At 32.6% G+C, this 26,347-nt stretch overlaps 1 pseudogene; it reads left to right on the top strand.

Moving 5' to 3' along the window:
- The first annotated feature begins 1,702 nt into the window (after positions 1–1,702).
- On the top strand, positions 1,703–26,347 carry LOC120159649 (annotated as a pseudogene).

Raw genomic sequence — 26,347 nt, 5'->3', positions numbered from 1 at the left:
TATATGTTTAGTTTATAATTATGGTCATAAACCTTTATTATAATTTAGATATTTTTTATTGTCAATAAAATTAATGAATTCTCGAAAAAAAAGCAAATTAATTCGTTTATATACAAAACCAAAACATTGGGTGGGTCTATTTCGGATAATAATCCAACATGAAATCATGATATCATTATACCATATAAATATAATATAAAAAGTTAATTAAAATTGTTATGAGAAAATAATACATGATGTTTTCATTTTAATAAAAATATTTAATATGATACATATATTTTTAAAATATCCAATACAATAACTGTACTTTAAGTAAAATATAACCAATTTAGCCCTTTTCTTTTATTTATTATAATTTTCACATAATATAATAATATCAATTTAAATTTAATGGAAAAAAGTTGTATGTGGTTAAATTTTTTATTGATTAATTTGACACCAACAATGTAATCCTTATGTATCATAATAATGCATGAGATAATAGTTACTATTTTAATAATATTGTATTAAATATTTTATCAAAGTACGTAATATGGAATATTTTAATTTTTATTAGTTCGGGTGAATATAAAGTAGTGTTTATCTGAAAGACTTTCAATTATTTGACAATGAATACTCATACAATTTTGTAAATGCCGTGTTCAATTCTAGAACCTCAAGAGATAACAATAAATCTTTAATTAAAGTCACTTAATTTATACTCATATTAAACATCTTAAAAGTATATATATTATATTAAATATTTTATGAATAAAAAGTAAAATTAACCTAATATTAATTAATAACACATAAACAATATTTTTAACTCGTTATAAAGTACAAAAACAATTATATAATTAGTCTATCAAAATAATCATTTGAAATAAATACATAATTCTGATATATATATAATTTTTTCTGAGAAAAATAATATGAATTACTCGCACTGATTTCGCGGGGTGTTCCCCTTTCCTTCTGCCATGCTGTCTTCTATACGAGTCCTTCCCCCTTTTCCCCTCTCATTTCTTTTTATGTGATTATTTCAAGGAATTCTTTAAGACCATTGGATTAATCAAACAAACGAACAAAGATCATGAATTTTTCTTCTTTTAATTTCCGGTAACAGCTAAAAGCTGGAATTTCCTTCTCTTTTCGGATCGGTTCATTTTCTATTTTGTTTCCAGGTATCTTCTTTTTTTATATTCTCTGCATGTTGCCTATCAAATGCAATGCCCACGACATTTTATATATATTTCATTGGCATTGTTTCACTAGATCTCGATGTTCCTAACTGTAATTTTGCAATTTCCGATTATCTGCTTCTGTACTCTGTTTATATATGCTAGTGTTTCTATGTAATATAGGAAGAAAGAAAACATATCAGGTATTCTGGTTTATTGATACAAGAAATAGTAATAGCAGATAAAATTTGAAGGATCAAAGAAAGAATATAATTTAATGAGGCTGAAAAACTTATTTTATTTTATTAATATTTGAAGGAGTGTAAACACGTGCATAGGAATACTAGTAACAAAAGAATAATAATGCATAATTTTTAAAAGCCTTTTTTTTTGTTTAATTTTCAAAAGCAATTTTGGATCTCATTCGATATGCATTAGCTTCTACGTATTTAAGTGTATTTCTGATTTATTTTATGTTTTTAAATTTAATTTCAGGTGTGAAATTTTGAAGATTTGATTAGTGAAAGAAGGGAGTAGTGATCATGGCATTAGGAAAATATGGTAGAGTAGATAATAGTACTACCGGTAATCGGAGGTCATCATCTTCGAGTTATGGTTCCACTGTCACCAAAGTGGTTTTCGTGGGATTTTGTTTAGTTGGACTCTGGATGATGAGTTCGTCCTCGGTTGTCCCCGATCAAAACATGGACGATGTGGCTCATGAAAAGAAAATCCATATCGATGACCAGGTATCACCGGTAATCAATAATAGCAATGACAGAAGCAACGGCGTTCAGTTCGAAGATAATCTCGGGATGTACCTGAGGATGCCGGGAAAGGAGACTTGAATGTGAGTCTGGCTAGATGATGACAAGGGCACTGGCAACTTAAATACACAAGAAAACAATGGGAATACTGAAGAGAGTAAGTTGGATGAGTCTGAGAAGGATAAGAAGCAATTGGATTCTGAAGTTGAACGGACAAACAACAATAGTGGTGAGAATTTTCCCAAGGATGCTAGTGGGGCTAAAGATGGCGGTACTGGAAACTTAAACACACCAGAAACTGAAGAGAGTAATTCAGGTGAGTTTAAGAAGGATAGGAAGCAATTGGATTCTGAAAGTGGACAGACAACAACAACAGCGGTGAGAATTTACCCAAGGATGCTAGTGGGGCTAAAGATGGTGGTACTGGCAACTTAAACACACCAGAAACTGAAGAAAGTGAGTCGGATGAGTCTAAGAAGGATAAGAAGCAATTGGATTCTGAAGGTGGACAGACAAGAGTCAGTGGTGAGAATTTCTCCAAGGAGACTCGAATGTGAGTCTGGCTAAAGGTGATGGTACTGACTACCTACATACGCAAGAAAACAAGACCACTGAAGAGAGTAACTTGGATGATTCTAAGAAGGATAAGAAACTGTTGGACACTGAAGGTGGACAGAGAAACAACAATGATGAGAATTTGGGTGGATCAGGGGGTTCTGAAGAGAATCCCAATGACAAAAAATCTGATCCGGGAGAGAGCAACGAGAAAGCTGTCTCTAATGAAAATGACAAGAAGTCTGATTCTGGTAGTGGAGAGAAGAAACCAGATGAAAAATCATCTGAAACTAATGTTGATCAAAATGAAAAAAATGAGTATAACAAAAAGGATTCTGAAGGTGGACTTTCAAACAACAATAGTGGTAAGGATTCTGAAGTGAATCCTGATGAAAAAAAGTCTATTTCAGAAGAGGGCAACAATAATGCTGTCTTCAATGACAAGAATGTCAATAAATCAGATTCTGGTGGCGGTGAAAAGAAACCAGATGAAAATTCCTCTGGAACCAATGGAACTAAGGTGGTTGGTCAGATAGAGGGTAAGGTTGATCAAAATGATTAAAAGGAGTTGGATAAAAGCTCTGGCGAGGCAAAAAAATGATCCTCTAGTGGAAAACCAGAGTTTAAATGAAGTTTCCTCCTCTGGTGCTCAGTCTGAACTTTTGAGTGAAACCAGTACTCAGAATGGATCATTCTCTACTCAGGCTGCAGTATCAACAAATGAAAAGAAGACTCAGTTAGCATCCAAGGAATACATTTGCATATCTACTGCTGGGCCTGATTTTATCCCATGTCTTGACAATTGGAAGCAATCAAGCATCTCCGTACCAACAAACATTATGAACATCGAGAGAGGTATTGCCCGGAAGAACCACCTACCTGCCCTGTTCTTCTTCCTGAAGGATATAAACGCCCAATTGGGTGGCCAAAAAGCAGAGAGAAGGTACTTTACTTCACATTTGCTGGTTCACTTTTTCGCTTTAATTCTATGCTTGACGAGATGAATTAACGAATGAGTTCCTGCTGCTGCAGATCTGGTATCGTAACGTTCCCCATACTCAGTTGGCACAAATTAAGGGTCATCAGAACTGGGTTAAAGTAACTTGAGAGTACCTCACATTTCCTGGTGGTGGAACTCAGTTTAAGCATGGTGCTCTTCTCTATATTGACTTCATAGAAGAGGCGAGTGCTCAAAATGATTCTATTGTCTTCAAACTTCAGTATTTTATTGTATCGTTCATTACGGTCTCTCACCCCCTTCTTGTGGTCTCTACTTGTTGAATAAGTTTTGAGTTGTTTGCAGACATTTTTATTTAATGTTCAAAAACATGTGCGTTTAGTTTTCATGAATGATAACGAGAAGTGCCATTTTTGTAAATTTTGCTCATTTACAGCTCTAGACGTTTTATTGCACGAATCTATTTACAAATATTTGATATGATTTAAAAAGAATGCTTTCTTGGCATCCATGGCATTCCATGTTGCATTTGAAAAATGATGGCAGTAAGCAGTGTGACTTCAATGCAGGGTTTCCTCTCCTGCAATTTGTTCTTTCAACTTGTGCTTAATGTTTGACTATTATTCTGCAGTCTGCGCTTGATATAGCCTGGGGAAAACACTCTCGTGTGATACTGGATGTTGGATGTGGGGTTGCCAGCTTTGGAGGTTTCTTTTTGACAGAAATGTGCTTGCTATGTCATTTGCACCAAAAGATGAACATGAAGCTCAAGTGCAATTTGCACTTGAAAGGGAAATTCCTGCTGTGTCCGCTGTGATGGGTACTAAGAAACTTCCCTACCCTGGCGGAGTATTTGATATTGTTCATTGTGCACGATGTAGAGTGCCATGGCACATAGAAGGTATAAAAACAACCTCATTTGATAAAATTTTAACTACAAATCGTATTGGACTCATAGTAATCAGTTGCTAGAACTGCCTTTTAAGAATTGTCTATGCTTGAATATTCATCGGTCTTAACAACATGCAGACTGTAAACTCCTCTAGGAGATCAACCGTTTGCTTCGACCTGGTGGTTTCTTTGTGTGGTCCGCGACTCCTGTTTATCAGAAAGGTCATGAAGATGCTGAAATCTGGAAAGGTACATGATCCTATTGTACCATCTATGGGTATTGTACGAGAAATTTATTGTGTCTAACACCTGCTGCAACTTGTGTGGATTTTCTGCAGCAATGGTTGAACTAACAGAAGCTATGTGCTGGAAGCTTGTGAAAAAAACTAGGAAGCATCGAATAAATAGGGTAGCTGTAGCAATATTTAAGAAGCCTGATTCCAACGATTGCTATAATGGAAGGTCAAAACAAGAGCCTCCACTCTGTCCCAACTCTGATGATCCAAATGCAGCCTGGTAATTTTTCTTATTAACTCTCCTATAAAAACAAAACTCTGGCTAAAAACAAATCTAACACTTTTTGTTAAAATGACAAAAGATCCATCGAGTGGCTTAACAAGATGCTAACTTTCATTCTTTGAGTTAGCTACTGAATGCTCTCTTTCCTCTCTCTTTTTTCTCTCTATGAATTGGACTAAAGAATCTAATTTACTTGTAAATGCAGAAAGCAGGTCACCATACATAAAAATGTCATTGATCTTTTCACTAGTACTTCAGCATAAAGCCCTTTGCACGTATACTGCGGGTGAACTTAGTGGATAATTAGTTATTTAACAATATATGACTAAAAATGAATTAAAAGTTTTAATTTAGGGTCTGTTTGTTTGGCTGTAATTGGTTTTTCGGAAAATGAATTACTGAAATTTGAATTACTGAAAAATGAATTACTGGAATTTGAATTCTGGAAAATGAATTACATTTCTGGAAAATGAATTACATTTCTGAAAAATATCTGGAAAACGTTTTATGATGTTTGGAAGATGTTATTTAAACATTTTTCCACTAGTTGAAGAGTTTTTTAAAAATTATTTATTACAAATATTAAATATAATAAATAATATTATTTATCATAAAACTTAATATTATTATTTTAAAATATTAAAATAATTTATTTATTATTAAATATTATTTTTATAATTTTATTAATAAAAATATTAATATTGATATATTTTAGTGAAATAAAATATTATAAATTATATTAATTATTTATTAAAGTAATAGTGTTATATTATATTTTAAAAAATATTAGTTAGTATATTTTAAATATCTTTACTAAAATATTATTTAAATATATAAATAAAATTATTCATTATTAAATATATAAAAAAATTTATTATATATTATTAAAATAAAAATATAATATCATATATTATTATTATAATATAATTGATTATTTTATATAATATTAAAAATATTATATTATATTATTATAAATATTAATAAATATATTTTAAATATTTTAATAATTAATATTTTGATGAAAATGATATTAAAATATTTTATTAATATTAAATTCATAAAATAAAATTATTTTGAGTATTTTTACTTTAAAGTGAAAAGTTTGGAAAATGACTTACGGAAAATGAATCAGTAAGTCATTTTACAGAAAACACAAAGGAAATTATGTTACTAGGAAAATGAATTACGTTCCGGAAAACGAATTACGTGAAACAAACACTGGAAAACATTTTCCGAAAAATGAATTACGTGAAACAAACACGGGAAAACATTTTCCGAAAAACGAATTACATGAAACAAACACGAAATTTCGGAGAAAACCAATTCCGTAATTCCAATTACGGCAAACAAACACACCCTTAGTTTATATATTAAAGGTTTTCTGGGTATTTTGTCAACGAAGTAAATTCAAATTAGTAATTTTATTCTTGTTTTTAATTGAATCAATTTTGTTTTTAAAGTCATTTAATGCATCAATTTTACTCTTTGATTGACATTGATCGTTACAGTGATGATGTGACAGTTTGTGAAACTAATATGACAGTCCACTTGTGAATGATTATGTGGTAAAGGGGTTGAATTGATTTTTTTAGCCGACTTCGAAGGCGTAATTGATTTTAAATGAATGTTTGAGAACTTATTTAATCTTTAAGTAAAAATTAATAATTTAAGAAATTATTAAAATTTTAAAAATATTAAAAACTCATATGCAACTTCATCAGTCATGTAAGGATTGTTGTTTCAATAACTTGAACTGTCACATCAATTAAAAATAAAAATTGATGTAATTAAATGTTTTTGAGGATAAAATTAATACAAGTTAAAAAAATATAGACAAAATTACTAATTTAAATTTATTTCAGGACAAAATGAACCCCTAAACTTATATTAAAAAGAGAGAGAGAATTAGAAGAGGGAAAAAGTAGGGTGTAGTGGGAAAAACCGAGATAATTGCACTTGCTGTTTTTCAGAAGAGATAAAAATGGATACATTTTTTTTTGTTAAAAAATAACTACGGATACCTTTTGCAGATATATTGTTTGTTTTAAGTTGTGTTTTAAGGGGTATGATTATTAATAATAATATATATATGGATCTCTAGAAATATAGCTATCCAAATGGTCATTTGAAATTGATTCATATTTATAGGAATGTGTCACTGAAAACATGCGTGCACAAAGTGCCTGTAGATGCATCAAAACGTGGGTCAAAGTGGCCCGAGCAATGGCCAGCAAGGTTGGAAAAATCACCTTATTGGTTGTTGAGTTCCCATGTTGGAGTTTATGGCAAAGCAGCACCCGAGGATTTTGTTTCAGACTATGTGTATACACTCATTTTCGTCTGGATTTGTTTTGTTTTTTATATATTATTTATTTTTGTTATACATATATATAATAATATAATATAATTTTTGAAAATATTTTTAAAAAACTATAATATATAATTTTCAGAAAACGGTTTTCAAAAATATATATTATATAGTTTTTGAAAACATTTTTAAAATAGATATAATATATAGTTTTGAAAACATTTTGAAAACATTTATATATTATATAGTTTTTAAAAAAACATTTTGAAAATATATATATTATATAGTTTTTTAAAAACATTTTGAAAATGTATATAATATATAGTTTGTAAAACTTTTTTTTTTTTGAAAACTTATATATAATATATAATTTTTAAAACATTTTTGAAATATATATATATATATATATTATAGTTTTAAAAAATATATTTATTTATTTATTTATTTTTATTACTTATTACTTATTTTTGTTTGTTTTTAGGTCCAAAATTAGGGTCCAAAGTGCGGGTCTAATAGATACTCAATCAGGGTTGGGCCTCACCCAGCCCAATCCCCAAATTAAGGTTTACACTATCTCAAGCATCAGCATCGCGCAAGGTAGGGAGCCAAACAGTCAACTCCCAAACGACCGGTGCATTTTCCTACCGCACCAACGAGACTGAACCATCCCAAGGTGACTGGTATCACGATATGGAAGATCAGAACAAGCAACAACCCACATCCCGTTATTTTCGGGAGCCAAACAACCAACACCGGGGATATAAAAAGCCCCCGGTGAGGCTAACAGTACGGACATAACCCACATGAAAATAGTAAATCGAGAACCATCGAGGGAAGAGCATCATCGAGCCCAAACAACACCAAAACCACCATTGACAGTAAACACATCAACCAACAAATACAGAGAACATCGATCGAACCAAACACAAAAAACACAACAAAAGTAAATAGCCAAGCAACGCACAAAGCAAGGAAATACACAACAAAGGGCCAAAAGCCGAAGCATCAATCGAAGAGCCATCGGAAGTCAATGGGTCACCGACGAAAAATGTAAAGGCCAAAACTTTCGGGTTAGATATACGCCGATTTAGCCCCTTGCTGAAAAAACGGGTTACGAAACGGTGTTTACGGGGTAGAGAGGGAACTTTCGGTGAGTTTGGGATTTCTCCGACGGTCAGAGCGGTGGCCGATGACGAAGCACGGCGGTCGGCGGTGACTAGTCATTCCTCCGGTGGAGGACTTTTATAGAGAAGTCAGAGAGAGTTTCTCTCTTTTGTAGAGAGAGAGACAGACAGAACAAAGTTGCAAATGAAGCTTGAATGCCATTTGGGGCCATTTTCGGGGTATTTATATCCCTTCCTAAACGATGCCGTTTCGGGGAGGGACCTTCTGCGCATTTTCAAGAGGGGTAAATTCCTCTTACTTTAGCCATTGAATTTAATTTCCAATGTTTTAATTCGGACTTTGAATTTATTATTTTTGCATTTTGGTCCCTTTTTATATTTTCCTTTTTTTTCTCTTTTTGTTAAGCTTTATTTTCATAACGTTTTCCCCTTTTTTATTTTTAAATATTTAACCTTTTTTTTGGTTTTTTAAATTTTATTTTCATTATTATTATTTTTTAAATTTTATTTATCTTCATTTATTTATTTTTTATTATCATTATATATATATATTTCTATTTTTTACTTATTTTTCTTTTGATTTATTTTTTTATTTGTATTTTCCTTATTTTTTTTCTTTCTTTAATTTTTATTCAATTTTTTCCTTTTGACTTTTTTATTTATTTATTTATTTTTATTTATTTTCTTTTTTCTCCTTTGATTTATTATTTTAGTATTTTATTTATTTATTTATTATTATTATTGTTTTTTGTTTTGTTCTTGGAAATCTTTAATATTTATTTACTTTTTTTCTTCTAACATTTCTGACTCTTTTTAGAAGATTTCTCAACCAATCAAAGGTAAGCAATTCGAATCGAGTAATTTAAATTTTAATTTAAATTTTTCACTTTTCGCAACTAAGACAACCGATAAATTAATTGGTACCGAAAGGGCGGTTCAAGGGTGCTAATCCTTCCTTGATCGTAACTGACTCCTAAACCTGACACATTTATGGTAAAACACGGATCAGGTAAGATGGTGTCTGATCAGCCCAAATAATTCTTTAAAATGATCAGTGGCGACTCTAACCCATTTCACTCAAGTCGAAGCCCAATTTCGGGCCCAACCGAAAAACGGTTCCGACAGTTTGGCGACTTCGCTAGGGACAGGTAAGTGAGTTAGGACGAAATTAATTTCCGGTTGTCGTTTTGAGAGAAAATTGCAAGTTTAAATTTTAAATTATTTATTTGATTCCAATTATTTATCTTTGATTATTTTTTCGAATAAATAGTTATACTGACGTTTTTTCAATGATTTCAGATTTTTGAAAAATTTTCATCTCAGGCTCTATACCCGAGCTCCAAACCCTTTTAAGTGGGGGTGAAAGCGACGCCTTCGTGGGAATTTATTCTCCGTATGGGCCTAGTAAGTAACATTCGGGATTCATATACCTTATGTCTTCGTGTGAATTTATTCTCCGTATTGACATAAGGGAATGTATCATCTCGAGTTTAACTTAGTCCACAAAAGCTTGTAATGGGCTTAGGACTAAGGGTCTGGCAACCCCAAGGGGCACCGGCAAGGAGAACTCGAGTACCTTCTTTAGAACATAAACAGGGAGACTACAAGGAATTAGAGCCCACCCCAAAGCCTCATTTCAAACCCTAGGTTGTTTTGAGATTATTTCTTGCTTTATTTTCTGTTTAAAGCATGAGAACTAGAAATTTATGCGGTTAGGACTTATTCAAAATAAACTTACGGGATAGAGATCATGTCCGGGTAGGAATCATAAGCATGTGGGGTAGGACTTTTTTATTTTCATTATTTTTTTGATTGACCGCACTAACTCTCTTTCATTTTTTATCACCTGCATCATTCAAAAGAGGTATTGATCCACCAAAAGCGTGTTTATTAAACGTAAATAATTTGCATTAATGGAAAAATGGGTTATAACACAAGAGATGAAAAGCTCAGAAGTCCAGCTATGGTCAGAAAAGACTCGGAATGGACCGGGTTTACACCAAGCATGTCAAAAGTCAACTTTTCCAAAACGGGTTGTCGAAAGTTATAGGGGCAAGACAAGAAAAAGGTTACTAACCCGGAGAGTCCCTTCAAAGGCAATAAGAACAAGATGACAAAACGATAACTGAAACGAGAGGCCATTACTAACAAAGTCAAGAAACAGGCTTCGGATAGTTCCTCCAACGGTGTTTCCATTAGGGAACAGACTCAACAGAGAGTGAAAACCAAAGGTTCAGCCATTTGAGACTTCCTGGAACAAGTACAAAAAAATCCCAGAGAAACCAGAGCGGTTCAACATGATATTCAATCGGTGACAGATGAAGGCAGAAAAAGAGTTAACCTGTCAGAAGTCGTTCGGGGTCTAGAAGACTTATTCAGAATATGCCTTCAAGGATTTTCGTCTCTTATAGAAATAACACTTTTGTCCCAATAAGGATTATTTATAATTACATACACATTTTTGGATCAATGCCTCGAACATCTCATACATCATACATTTAGACATATTTTGCATTTTGTTATTTTCATTTCTTTGCATTCGCATTAACTAACAGAAGAATATCTCATCAAAAGGAAACAATACTGGATACACCACCTCAAGCATTGGACACAACCCATCCGTATAACACCCGCTTGAAAAAGAAGAAGATGGAAGAAAAAATTGCTCAACTCGAGGAAAATATATTGAAGTTACAGAGAGTGCTAGAAGATAAGATAAACCAGAGCAATCTGAGTACTTTGGATATAATCATGAAAAGCCAAGAGTCCTTGGTCGATCAAATTATGGCCAAGTTATATGGTCTACATCAAGTGAGTGCACCTAGGACAGGTTCATCGGAAGGGGTAGCTATACCACCTTCCCCATAAGTGGTTATCTCACCCGAAATCTTACCAGAACTTCAAGGGGACTCATCCGTTACAAAAATGAAGACCCCATATGCTACAAAGATACAGACTGTTGTATTTAACCCTGAGAACAATCCGGGTTATTACCATATACTGGATTTGGACGAAGAAGACAAAGCAAGGAAGATGGAGGAGAAAATAAAGCAATTGGAGGACCAAATGAAGGTAGTTAAAGGAGACCATGACTACTATGGAGTCGATGCCGCAAAACTCAGTCTAGTCCCAGACTTGGTTCTTCCTCCGAAATTCAAGTCCATGGAATTCGAGAAGTTTGACGGGAACAGTTGCCCATCCGCTCACATCACCATGTTCTGCGAAAAGATGACAGGATATGGAGGAAACGACCAACTCCTGATCCACTGCTTCTAGGAGAGTCTGTTGGGCTCAGCATCTGATGATACAACCAGCTAAGCCGATCCCATATCAAGACTTTGAAGGATTTGGCCAGATCGAGTTATGCTACAAAGCATAGAAAAGAAGCATAACGAGAGTTTCAGGCAATATATACAAAGATGGAGGGATTTGGTTATGCAAGTTCATCCATCTTTGGATGAAAAGGAAACCAGGAAGCTTTTCGTACAGACCCTGAAGGCTCCATATTTCAGACATCTGGCTGCAATCACATCGGAAAGTTTTTCAAACTTAGTTATGGCCAGAGAAATGATTGAGTCAGCCATTAAGCAAGGCAAAATTAAGGATGAGGAGGCCAGTAACAAACCTCATATGAGGGAGAGGGATAGAGAGATTAACAACATCAACCACGTCAATAAAGGTGTTACAATCTCCAGCCTAAACTCAACTGCAGCTGTACCACCAGGTACTTCTAAACAAGATTCCAGAGAACCTATGAAGGAAATTGAGCATTTCAACCTTATTCCGATGACATATAAAGAGCTTTATCAACAACTTTTTGACACCCACGTAGTGTCACCATATCTGGTGGAACCCATGAAGCCTCCATACCCCAAGTGGTATGATGAGAATTCTCATTGTGAATATCATGGTTGCAACACCCCCAACCCGTACCCGACCCGGATACGAGTACGAGTTGTCACATTGACTTTTCCAAACATTTACTTTGACAAAATGTAATAAAAATTCAGTCCAACATATTCAATAAACCAAATAATTTCTATTGTATGAAACATATGGTTTTACAAAACTTATCAGAGCATATTCGACACCAATCTTTTATCTTACATGCAAACTACGTTTCATAAAATAAAATACATATCATTCAAGATTTTTCTGATCTGAACTGCAGGAAGGATATGCTGACCTGACATGCTTATCTTCGATCAATTTTCCTCTCTTCTCAGAACCTACGTGTGAAACATTCACACGCTAAGTCGATGGCTTAGTGAGACATAAAACATATAATAGAACTCTAATGCATGATCATGCATGAACAATTTCTTCTAACATATTATATACAAGCATAATACACACATATATATACACCTATCATTTCCATACTAATTCATAATATGCACATTTCATATATTTATTCTAAATTGTCTAACACATTATTCACCAATACATAAATACATATATATCCACTTCATACCAACTCATATATTCTTTTATAAAACATTTAGCTATATACACATATCATCATTTACAACTTTATCATACTCTTATACTATTATCCTTTATATCTCTTATCTTTTTATTCCTATGGTCTCTTACATTTATATTTTATATCTCATAACAGATTTTTATATCATCATATAGGTTATTTATATTCATTCACATATACATTAACATACATTCATGTAACAGATTCAATCACCCATAATACACATATATCATATCATACAATTCATATCACATATCATATATATATATATATATTACATACGTTGTATTCGAAGTTATCTTTTTATTAGCCCATGTACACATGTGAGAACTATAGATATGTGAGTCTATAGAGGTTGTGCACTAATGATGTCACCACAGCTCGTATAAATGCACCAAAGTGCCACGTAGAATTGCACCGTAGTGCCACGTAGAAATGGACAGAAGTGCCATATAAGATGTCCCTAAGAACCACGTAGAAAATTCCTTAAGAATCATATACATATGCTAAAGTCCAAATATGTGTCTCAAAATACCTCATACATGTTCCAAAGAATACATATATGTCCCGAAGGACCGCGTAGACCCTCGACTCTTGACATTCCAACTATACCTCTAGCTCTCGCGACACATAACATGGGCACTAATATTTATGTTATCACACATTCAAATATACACACATAGTCTCATTATTACATTTTTATAAGATCACACGTAGTCAAGTAGTTTATTTCCATATAAATCACATATACACGTAGATCACTTGCACGTAGAACATCTTCATAAAACTCACATATCACATAGCTTATAATTTGTTCTTATATCTTCTCATAACATATTCTCTTATAGCTTTCTGTCATATCATTCTCACCACTTAATTTCACTTAATTCATAGTTATGTGGCTTATCTTATATACCTATATTCACATACCTTATAATTACCTAGTTTACTCTATTTCACACATAGTCACATATTCACGTAATTTACTTACACATGGATCATTTCCATACCTAAATCATATAACACCTAAATCTTCCTCATAAAATTATACTATATATTCATATAATCTCATATTACTCTATAGTCTAATCTTATTTAACTCATCACCCTTCTCATGTAGTCATATAAATCTATTATACTAATTCTTATAATTGATCAAATATACTATGTAATATGGATGGTCACCTATCATATAACATATTTCACATTCTTATGTAATCATATAGATCATTCATATTAGTTCCTATAACTTATCACACTACATGTATTCACACAAATTATTTAGCACATGTTGTAATCACATATACTCAAATCAAACATATGCATATGATATTAAATTCATTCATTCTAATATAGGAAATAGACTCGTCGCAAGTCTTATTTCCATTAAACATCATAAACTAACTTGTGTGCACTCACATGGCCTCACTAGTTAATACCGATCTCTCATCTTTCCCTTGATCGATCTTACTTGTCAAATATTCTGGAACTTGTTTAGACTCAATATCTACATAAATACAATTTTTGAGACAATTATCAGAATCCTAAACCTTATAAGTTGATGTTAATAACTTAAGCTAATTTAACGAACCAAAAATTCACTTTTTCCTTTAGGGGGTATTGATACCATACTTAAGGTATCGGTACCCTTATGACATTCTGTAATTTTTCGTTCAAGGGGGGTATCGATACCCTCAATACATTCTATGATTCTTTCATTTGAGAGGGTATCAATACCTATTGAATGGGTACCGATACCCCTAGCTCAGAAATCATATTTTCAGCACGAATAATTACTTCATTTCATCTCAAACACTTCATATTTCAACCTCTTTTGTATCCTTAACTTGCATACACTTAAACCAATTAATTTTCATTCAATACCTCTTTAACTTAAAAATCCACTACTCCACATAGCATTCAAGAATCATACCAAATTTTCTATATAGTCTAAATCCAATTCTATCACTCCAAATCTCTTAATTCAACTATTGAAAAATCAAATTTAACTTCAAATTCTACTTATCAACTTTTTTCCAAAATTTCATTCAAAAACTCCAAATCTTTAATATCCCCTAACTTCATCATCCTTTGATTTTAAGGTAACTTAAACTTTCCTTAAGCTTAGTTATCATCTAATGATCAATAAGCAACCTTAAATTCATCAATAATTTAATCAACAAGAAAACTCACCTTTAGCTTGGCTTCACGGTGGAGAAGAATAAGAAGAAATGAGAGTTCTCTGGAAACTTTTTCCTCATTTCCCACGTTTATATAACCTATAAAAGAAAGATAAAAATCTTTCTTATTAAATGCCCATTTTACCCTTATTTCTTTCAATCTTTACTAAATCATCCTTCACAAAATATTTTCAATTAAGTTTCTGAACTTTTAACTTATTTTGAAATTGATCACCAAGTTTTCAAAATTTGCATTTTAGTGACTGACCCGACTTTTGGGATGTTACAAATCTCCCCTCCTTTTAAGAAAATTCGTCCTCAAATTTTTACTGCACACCTTAATAAGAACATATTTTATAATGTTCTCATGTTGCTTCCTTTACTTAATATTTCATATCACTGTCAGAAACTTGTCTTTCCTTCCTTTAGTTCTTCAACTATCTTTCTATTAATACCTTCCCTCTACTGTCACTTATCATGTAACAATAACATTAATTCTTATTACTCAACATCATGAATCAATCAAATTCCTTATCAATCTTCAATTGCCTTGCAATAATTACCAAACTTTTATTTCCCTCATCATTTGACTACCTCATAAACTTCCTTAATACATATAAATCATTCTTTATTTCTTTGACTAAATATTCTTAACCAAAAATGAAATCCTTAAATCTTCATCATAATTGATTAAAACATACACTTTACTAAATCAAATAATCTTTCACATCATCTGACATACCGTTTTTACTTCTAATCATAATCATAATACATGCCTCAATATAATTTTTATCATAATTTATCCTTTGAACTTTAACTTCATCTTAAATTTTCTATCTAACTATTCTTTCAGCAATCGAAATCTCCTTTAAACATGGATAATATCTTTTCCTTTATACTTATATACTCTTTTTCCTATCACTTATGCTCATCTCGGATTACTGATATGTATCACCTCTTCATAACTTTGATAATCAACACTTCTTGCACAAATCTTATTCTTTGTAAATTCCTTGTTCAAATCACATTTACATAATCAAATACATAACCATTTACAAATTTTACACCATACTCTGTTAGCTTAACTTGACATCATCTTTAATCTTTTAACTACATTCTTCATCACTTAACCTTGTCAGTCAGCAACAATTCTTCCAATCATATACACTCTTTCCAGTCGAAACTAACTCAATATTAATTTATTTGACTCATTCAACTCACATTCTTACTCATTCACAATGCAAATTTTTTGGGTTCAAACTCAAGCATTACAACTTCCTTTATCTTATAAATCAATCATCAATGTACCCATTCTTAAACCCTTTCAAAACAATACCTATATCAATTGATCATTTTAAAATAATTTACTTTACATAATTTCTAGTAGAACTTTTAATCCAATCCATTACTTTCCTTTCTAAACTTAATTTCATATTCATTCTTAACTCCTTATTTAATCTTCTAGTACCAGACTATACTATTCAAGCGTATCTGTCTTTCATCAGATTTGATCATTTGATATGGAATACAGCTAATTCCATCCAAGGTTGTATTTGGAACCCAAAATACCAGTTCTCTTAATCCTTCTGAACTCTCTCTTTAGAACTTTAGCACTATAACACTCATTCCATCTGGGCACATACTATTCACAAACCACTTGCATACCTCATTTTCATTTAATTTAGCCTAACAACAATTCCTTCAGCTTATCAAACTGCACTCTTATCCATACATATTACAATTCCCTTGTTTCAAATTCATAAACTCTATCTTAATATATTTTATACACTTATCACTGATGCACTTATTCTTTAGCTCTTCTACAAATACTCACCACATCATTTGATCTTTTTAACGTTTTTACGGTGACACTTGTTCACCATATTCTATCTTATCCACGTACTAACAAGACTAATCTATATCATTTTTCTGATTTAAAACAATGAAGATCTTCTATTAATATTCTAATATGATTTCAACTTTCTGAAATCAACCTTTGATCTTACGAGGCACTTCCTGATGTGTTCGTTCTTCATCCTGTCTGGCCAGGATAAGTGAATTGCTATCACCATCAGGTTTACCTCTCACTTTCCTTTAAAATTCTCACGATCGTATTTTTACAATATTAGACTAATCTTATTCTATTAGCAAGACAACATACTCCTTACACTATCAGATCAGAAATTTTCACTCTATGTTGGCATGTACACATTTTTAAAACTGTTTTACCTTCGATTTAAGCCTAGAATCGGCTAAACCTTAGCTCTTATACCATTAAATGTAACACCACTAACCCGTACCCGACCCGGATACGAGTCCGAGTTGTCATATTGACTTTTTCAAAATATTTACTTTGACAAAATGTAATAAAAATTCAGTCCAACATATTCAATAAACCAAATAATTTCTATTGTATGAAACATATGGTTTTACAAAACTTATCAGAGCGTATCCGACACCAATATTTTATCTTACATGTCAACTATATTTCATAAAATAAAATACATATCATTCAAGATTTTTCTAATGCAGGAAAGAGATGCTGACCTGACATGCTTATCTTCGATCCCTTTTTCTCTCTTCTAAAAACCTACGTGTGAAACATTCACACGCTAAGTCGATGACTTAGCGAGGCATAAAACATATAATAGAACTCTAATGCATGATCATGCATGAACAATTTCTACTAACATATTATATACAAGCATAATACACACATATATATACACCTATCATTTTCATACTAATTCCTAATATGCACATTTCATATATTTATTCTAAATTGTCTAACACATTATTCTCCAATATATAAATAAATATATATCCACTTCATACCAACTCATATATTCTTTTATAAAACATTTACATATATACACATATCATCATTTACAACTTTATCATACTCTTATACTCTTATCCTTTATATCTCTTATCTCTTTATTCCTATGGTCTCTTACATTCATATTCTATATCTCATAACAGATTCTTATATCATCATATAGGTAATTTATATTTATTCACATATAGATTAACATACATTCATGTAACAGATGCAATCACCCATAACACACATATATCATATCATACAATTCATATCACACATCATATGTATATATTGCATACGTTGTATTCGAAGTTATCTTTTTATTAGCCCATGTACACATGTAAGAACTATAGATATGTGATTCTATAGAGGTTGTGCACTAATGCTGTCACCACAACTCGTATAAATGTACCGAAGTGCCACGTAGAATTGCACTGTAGTGCCGTGTAGAAATGCACCGAAGTGCCATATAAGATATCCCTAACGACCACGTAGAAAATTCCTTAAGAATCATATACATATGCTAAAGACCAAATATGTGTCTCAAAATACCTCATACATGTTCCAAAGAATACATATATGTCCCGAAGGACCAAGTAGACCCTCGACTCTTGGCATGCCAACTATACCTCTACCTCTCGTGACACATAACATGGGCACTAATATTTATGTTATCACACATTCAAATATACACAGATAGTCTCATTATTACATTTTTATAAGATCACATGTAGTCAAGTAGTTCATTTCCATATAAATCACACATACACGTAGATCACTTGCACGTAGAACATCTTCATAAAACTCATATATCACATAGCTTATAACTTGTTCTTATATCTTCTCATAACATATTCTCTTATAACTTTCTGTCATATCATTCTCACCACTTAATTTCACCTAATTCATAGTTATATGGCTTATATTATATACCTATATTCACATACTTTATAATTACCTAGTTTACTCTATTTCACACATAGTCACATATTCACGTAATTTACTTACATATAGATCATTTCCATACCTAAATCATATAACACCTAAATCTTCCTCATAAAGTTATACTATATATTCATATAATCTCATATTACTCTATAGTCTAATCTTATTTAACTCATCACCATTCTCATGTAGTCTTATAAATCTATTTTACTAATTCTTATAATTGATCACATATACTATGTAACATGGATGGTCACCTATCATATAACCTATTTCAAATTCCCATGTAATCATATAGATCATTCATATTAGTTCCTATAACTTATCACACTACATGTATTCACACAAATCATCTAGCACATGTTGTAATCACATATACTCAAATCAAACATATGCATATGATAATAAATTCATTCATTCTAGTATAGGAAATAGACTCGACGCAAGTCTTATTTCCATTAAACATCATAAACTAACTTGTATGCACTCACCTGGCCTCACTAGTTAATATTGATCTCTCATCTTTCCCTTGATCGATCTTACTTGCCAAATGTTTCGGAACTTGTTTAGACTTAATATCTACATAAATACAATTTTCCAGATAATTATCAGAATCCTAAACCTTATAAGTTTATGTTAATAACTAAAGCTAATTTAACGAACCAAAAATTCACTTTTTCCTTTAGGGGTTATCGATACCATACTTAAGGTATCAGTACCCTTATGGCATTATGTGGTTTTTCATTCAAGGGGGTATCGGTACCCAACTGGGGGTATCGATACCCTCAATACATTCTGTGATTCTTTCGTTTGAGAGGGTATCAGTACCTATTGAATGGGTACCGATACCCCTAGCTCAGAAATCATATTTTCAACACGAATAATTACTTCATTTCATCTCAAATACTTCATATTTCAACCCCTTTTGTATCCTTAACTTGCATACACTTACTTAAACCAATTAATTTTCATTCAATACCTCTTTAACTTAAAAATTCACTCATCCACATAACATTCAAGAATCATACCAAATTTTCTACATGGTCTAAATCGAATTCTATCACTCCAAATCTCTTAATTCAACTATTGACAAGTCAAATTTAACTTCAAATTTTACTTATCTACTCTTTTCCAAAATTTCATTCAAAAACTCCTAATCTTTAATCTCCCCTAACTTCATCAATCTTTGATTTTAAGACAACCTAAGCTTTCCTTAAGCTTAATTATCATCTAATGATCAATAAGCAACCTTAAATTCATCAAGAATTTAATCAACAAGAAAACTCACCTTTAGCTTGGCTTCACGGTGGAGAAGAAGAAGAAGAAATGAGAGTTCTCTGGAAACTTTTCCCTCATTTCCCACGTTTATATAACCTACAAAAGAAAGATAAAAATCTTTCTTGTTAAATGACCATTTTACCATTCTTTCTTTCAATCTTTACTAATCCATCATTCACAAAATATTTTCAATAAAGTTCTTGAACTTTTAACTTATTTTGAAATTGAGCACCAAGTTTTCAAAATTTGCATTTTAGTCACTGACCTGACTTTTGGGATGTTACAATGGCGGTGTCCCAGGGCACACTATTGAGAACTATTACACATTCAAGAGAACCGTACAGAAGATTCGTAACAAGAACTGGATCGACTTCAATAACTCGGGGCATCCAAGTGAGATCATTTCATCATTTGAGGCATTGTTTGAATTTATTTTTTCATCTCTTCTTAAGTTTTTTGTAAGGACATTTAAATAAATTTATGTTACTTTAAAGATGGCGAGTAATGAATCAAATACGTAAACTTGAAATTCTTTGAATATTAACTTAATTAAAAAAACTCGGTAAATGATTCAAAGTTATAGATCATTGACAAAGTAACATGATACGCTCAAACACCATAACATTCTCTTGCAAATAACCAATATAGTTCTCTCATAAGGAAATGAAAAAGAGGTTTGGTATTTAGACGTGCATAGGTACGAACAACATGTGGCATCTTTTGCATATGACATTACTATACTTTTTGTTTAAGACGTTCAATGATGATCATGATCTTTACAGATGGAATAGTCGAGTAGTTTAGGTCAGTTGCTTGGAAATTGAACTCTAAAGATGAAATTTTCGACTTTCAACAAACACCTAGCCTATAACAGGTTCTTCTTGACAATCTTAAGAAATTTAATCCGTAAAAGCTGAGCTATTTCACTAGGGCAATTGGTTATAGAGGAAACTCAAAAGCCCTGATTTTATGAATAGATTGCGTTCAAACCATGACATTGCTCGGACACTGGGCAACTTGGTGTTTGCTCCACTGCTATTTTCAGGCTGAAGACTTTTTGATGAGATGAACCATTCAGTTAACCTGCTAAAAGTGATTATAATATTAAGCTATCCCTCTAAAGCAATTGGTTAAATGCCCGACTTTATGGATTCGGTTAGCTAGACAATGGAAAATTAAATCAAATTTATCTAAACAAGAAATTTTCGGTAATGATGGACTAAGGGAGTTAAGGAACACCTGTTATAGTCAATTTCACACGAGCACTCAAGAATTTCATTTTTAGACTGATATTTTCGCACTGCCTTTGTTATAGGAGTTTACGAAGCTTGAACAAATAGAAGATTTTAGAGAACTGAAATAGAAGGTTTAGTAATTGATTGTCTTAGTTGCGTCATTTTGTCCGCATCTAATTAAAATATCAAACTAGGAGAAAGGCATGTTGCAATGATTTTTTTTATGGCTGAAACCTTAGAAAATAGGAGGTCAACCTAAATCCAACTCATCCATTTGAACATTTGTCAAAGAGCTATAACTCTAAAAGCATTAAAAGAGCTATTGATTCCTTTGATATACTTTGAACTCATGTTTATGATTTGATTTGATTGCAAGTCTGAATTAGGGAACAATGTTTTACAGAATTCTTATATTTTTCTTTTTTTCCCTTCTAAAATAAGAGAAAGGAGAAAAACATTTTCAAACAGGACAGTCTCAAATATTAAAGGTCCTTGAACCTGAAACCCAAGAAAAAAATGAGACACGATCGATTCCCAAGACCAGATCGGCAGACAAAGAACAAGACTCAATCCAAGAGATAAAACAAAACTAATTCATATTGCATGCATCTTAGACATACTTAAGAGCATCACATTTATTATTTTTCACATACATAATGTTTTGCAGCTTTTAGAGTCAAGTTTCGACTCCAAAATGAAATATACTCGATTCAAAAGCATATTCAACAAAAGACCTTCGAGTTCGATTACACTCAGCTCAAAGGCACATCCAATTTACAGCATAACACAAGGCGAGAAGGGTTATTTGTCAACCAAGACCTTCGAGTTCGATTACACTCAGCTCAAAGGCACATCATTTGCAACATAGCTCAAGGCGATAAGGGTTATCTGCCAACAAAAGACCTTCGAGTTCGATTACACTCAGCTTAAAGGCACATCGTTTCCAGCATAGCTCAAGGCGAGAAGGGTTATATGCCAATAAAAGACCTTAAAGTTTGATTACACTCAGCTTAATGGCACATCCAATTTACAGCATAACTCAAGGCAAGAAGGGTTATCTGTCAACCAAGACCTTCGAGTTCAATTACACTCAGCTCAAAGGCACATCATTTGCAACATAGCTCAAGGCGAGAAGGGTTATCTACCAACAAAAGACATTCGAGTTCGATTACACTCAGCTCAAAGGCACATCCAATTTACAGCATAACTCAAGGCGAGAAGGGTTATCTGTCAACCAAGACCTTCGAGTTCGATTACACTCAGCTCAAAGGCATATAATTTGCAGCATAGCTCATGACGAGAAGGGATATCTGCCAACAAAAGACCTTCGAGTTCGAGTACACTCAGCTCAAAGGCACATCGTTTGCAGTATAGCTCAAGTCAAGAAGGGTTATCTGCCAACAAAAGACCTTCGAGTTCGATTACATTCAGCTCAAAGGCATATCCAATTTACAGCATAACTCAAGGCGAGAAGGGCTATATGTCAACAAATACCTTCGAGTTCGATTCATTCAACTCAAGGGCATGTCAGATTTACAACATAGTTTAAGTCGATAAAAGCTATCTGTTAACAAAAATTATTGAGTTCGATTCCATTCAGCTCGGTGACGCATCTACTACATGGTAGCGTCAATAAACTACTTTCTGGTTAAAGCCGAGGTCTTTAAGTCAAGAAGAAGATCTGGGGCAATCTCTCAAGTTCAATACAACATAACTTAAGGCGAGAAGCGTTATCTGTCAATAAAAACTTTTTGAGTTTGATCTCGTTCAGCTCAAGAGCTTATCAACCACATGGTGGAATCAATGAACTATTTTCCAATCGAATTTTCAAACCAATGCCTTTAAACCGAGAAGAAGACCGGAGTTGACTACAATTTGGCAACGAGAAGCCACATTCCGAACTACGGCTTCAATTCCATATCATTTCAAGATGGACTCGACTTCGCGACGGAGGAGTCATTTGTAACACAATTCGACAGGGAGTTATTCTTAATTAAACTACCAGAGTCAATTTTCAACTCCACAAGACGAAAAATTATGTCCTTTTATCTTTGTCCTACTTTTCGTTCTATGAAAAAGGACAAAGAGGGGCAGCTGTATACACTCATTTTCATCCGGATTTGTTTAGTTTTTTTAAATATTATTTATTTTATTATATATATATATAGTAATATAGTATAATTTTTGAAAATGTTTTTGAAAAAATATAATATATAATTTTCAGAAAACGGTTTTCGAATATATATATATTATATAGTTTTTGAAAACATTTTTAAAATAGATATAATATATAGTTTTGAAAACATTTATATATTATATAGTTTTAAAAAACATTTTGAAAATATATATTATATAGTTTTTTAAAAACATTTTGAGTTTTTAAAACTTATATATAATATATAGTTTTTAAAACTTTTTTGAAATATATATATATTATATAGTTTTTAAATATATATATATATATATATATAATTTATTTTATTTATTATTTTTATTACTTATTACTTATTTATTATTTTTGTTTGTTTTTAGGTCTAAAATTGGGGTCCAAAGTGTAGGTCCGATAAATACCCAATCAGGGTTAAGCCTGACCCAGTTTAATTCCAAAATTAGGGTTTACACTATCTCAAGCATCAACGCCGCGCAAGGCAGGGAACCAAACAATCAACGCCCAAACGACCAGCGCATTTTTCGGCCGCACCAGCGGGACTAAACCATCTCGAGGCGACTGATATCATGAACGAGAAGATCGAAACAAGCAACAACCCACATCCCGTTATTTTCGGGAGCCAAACAACCAACACCGGGGCTATAAAAACCCTGGTGATGCCAACAGGAACATAGTAAACAGAGAACCATCGAGGGAAAAGCATCATCGAATCCAAACAACACCAAAACCACTATCGACAGTAAACACATCAACCAACAAATACAAAGAACAACGATCGAACCAAACACAACTAACACAAAAAAAGTAAACAACCAAGCAATGCACAAAGCAAGAAAATACATAACAATGGGCCAAAAGCCGAAGCATCAACCGAAGAGCTGTCGGAAGACAAAGGCTCACCGACGAAAAAGGTAAAGGCCGAAACTTTCGGGTTAGATCTACGTCGATTTGGCGCCTAGCTGAAAAAATAGGCTATGGAACGGTGTTTACGGGGTAGAGAGGGAACTTTCGGTGAGTTTGGGATTTTTTTCGGCCGTCGGAGAGGGGCTGACGACGGAGCATGGCGGTCGGCGATGGCCGGCCATTCCTCCGGTGGAGGACTTTTAGAGAGAAGTCAGAGAGAAAGTTTTTCTCTTTTTTGTAGAGAGAGAGCAAAGTTGCAAATGAAGCTTGAAGGCCATTTGGGCCCATTTTCGGGGTATTTATATCACTCCCTAAACGACGCCGTTATGGGGAGGGACCTTTTGCGCATTTTTGCGCATGGGTAAATTGCGTTATAGGTCCCTTAAACTTGTAATTCTCTTACTTTAGCCATTGAATTTAATTTCTAATGTTTTATTTAGGACTTTGAGTATATTGTTTTTGCATTTTGGTCTGTTTTTATTTTTTTCTTTTTTTTCTTTTTGTTAAGTTTTATTTTCATTATTTTTGGTTTTTTATTTTATTTTCATTATTATTATTATTATTTAAATTTTATTTATCTCCATTTATTTATTTTTTATTATCATTATATATATATTTTTCTATTTTTCTATTTTTACTTATTTTTCTTTTGATTTATTCTTTTTTTATTTGTATTTTCCTTATTTTTTTCTTTCTTTAATTTTTTTTAAATTTTTTTTCCTTTTGGCTTTTTTATTTATTTATTTTCTTTTTTCCCATTTGATTTATTATTTTATTATTTTATTTATTTATTATTATTATTATTGTTTTTGTCTTGTTCTTGGAATTCTTTAATATTTATTTGCTTTTTTTGTTTTAAGATTTCTGACTATTTTTTAGAAGATTTACCAACCAATCAAAGGTAAGCAATTCGAATCGGGTAATTTAAATTTTTAACTTTTCGCAACTAAGACAACTGGCAAATTAATTGGTACCGAAAGGGCGGTTCAAGGGTACTAATCCTTCCTTGACCGTAACCGACTCTCGAACCCGACACATTTATGGTAAAACACGGATTAGATAAGACGGTGTCCGATCAGCCCAAATATTTCTTTAAAATAATCGGTGGCGACTCTAACCCATTTTACTCAAGTCGAAGCTCAATTCCGGGCTCAACTGAAAGACGATTCTGACACTATGAACACTGGAAACGAGTGGTCCAGTCATACAAAAAGAAGATGGGAATAAACTGGTTATCTATCAGAAATGTCATGGACATGAAAGCTGTTTATGGAGGGTAAGAAAAGTAAATATAAGGGTTCTTTTTTTTATTAACGTTTAGTCTTCTTTTCCTTGATTCTGACATGCTCATAGATTTGCTACGGAACTGAAAGATTTGAATTTGTGGGTAATGAATGTAGTCCCAATTCGCTCTCCAGATACCCTTCCTATAATATACGAGAGGTCTTTTGGTATGTATCATAATTGGTGTGAATCATTCAGCACCTATCCGAGGTCGTATAATCTTCTTCACGCTGACCATCTATTCTCGAAGCTTAAAAAGAGGTACGTATGAATGTTTTCAAATCAATATTGAATTATGAGAGGATCAGTAGTTTCGACCTAACTTCGGGACTTGTAGGTGCAATATAACGTCCGTGGTTGCAGAGGTTGGTCGAATACTAAGGCCCGAGGGGATGCTTATTGTCCGAGACTACGTTGAGACTATTAATGAGCTCGAGAGTATCTTAAGGTCTATGCAGCGGGAAGTCCTCACAACTTTCTCAAAGGACAAGGAGGGGTTTTTTTGTGTCCAGAAATCAATGTGGCGACCTAAAGTGGTGGAAACGATGCGTATGCCTTTGCTTAGGCGTGCTTTCCTTTCATTATTCGGAGACAATTGCCTTCATTTATATGGCCAGGTATTCTTTTTTGTTTCAGTTAAACTGGCTGAAAGTCATGGTGATTAGTTCTCTAAGTAAAGCTCTTATAACTTGTATGATGTTAAGTAGGCCTTTAATTTTGGATAACTTTTCTTTTTAACCTATAAGCTTTTTATCAAAGT

This window comes from Hibiscus syriacus, unplaced genomic scaffold (assembly GCF_006381635.1).
Source record: "Hibiscus syriacus cultivar Baekdansim isolate YM2019G1 unplaced genomic scaffold, ASM638163v2 tig00111372_pilon, whole genome shotgun sequence".
NCBI lineage: Eukaryota > Viridiplantae > Streptophyta > Magnoliopsida > Malvales > Malvaceae > Hibiscus > Hibiscus syriacus.
This window is presented reverse-complemented; position numbering and strand designations above follow the sequence as displayed.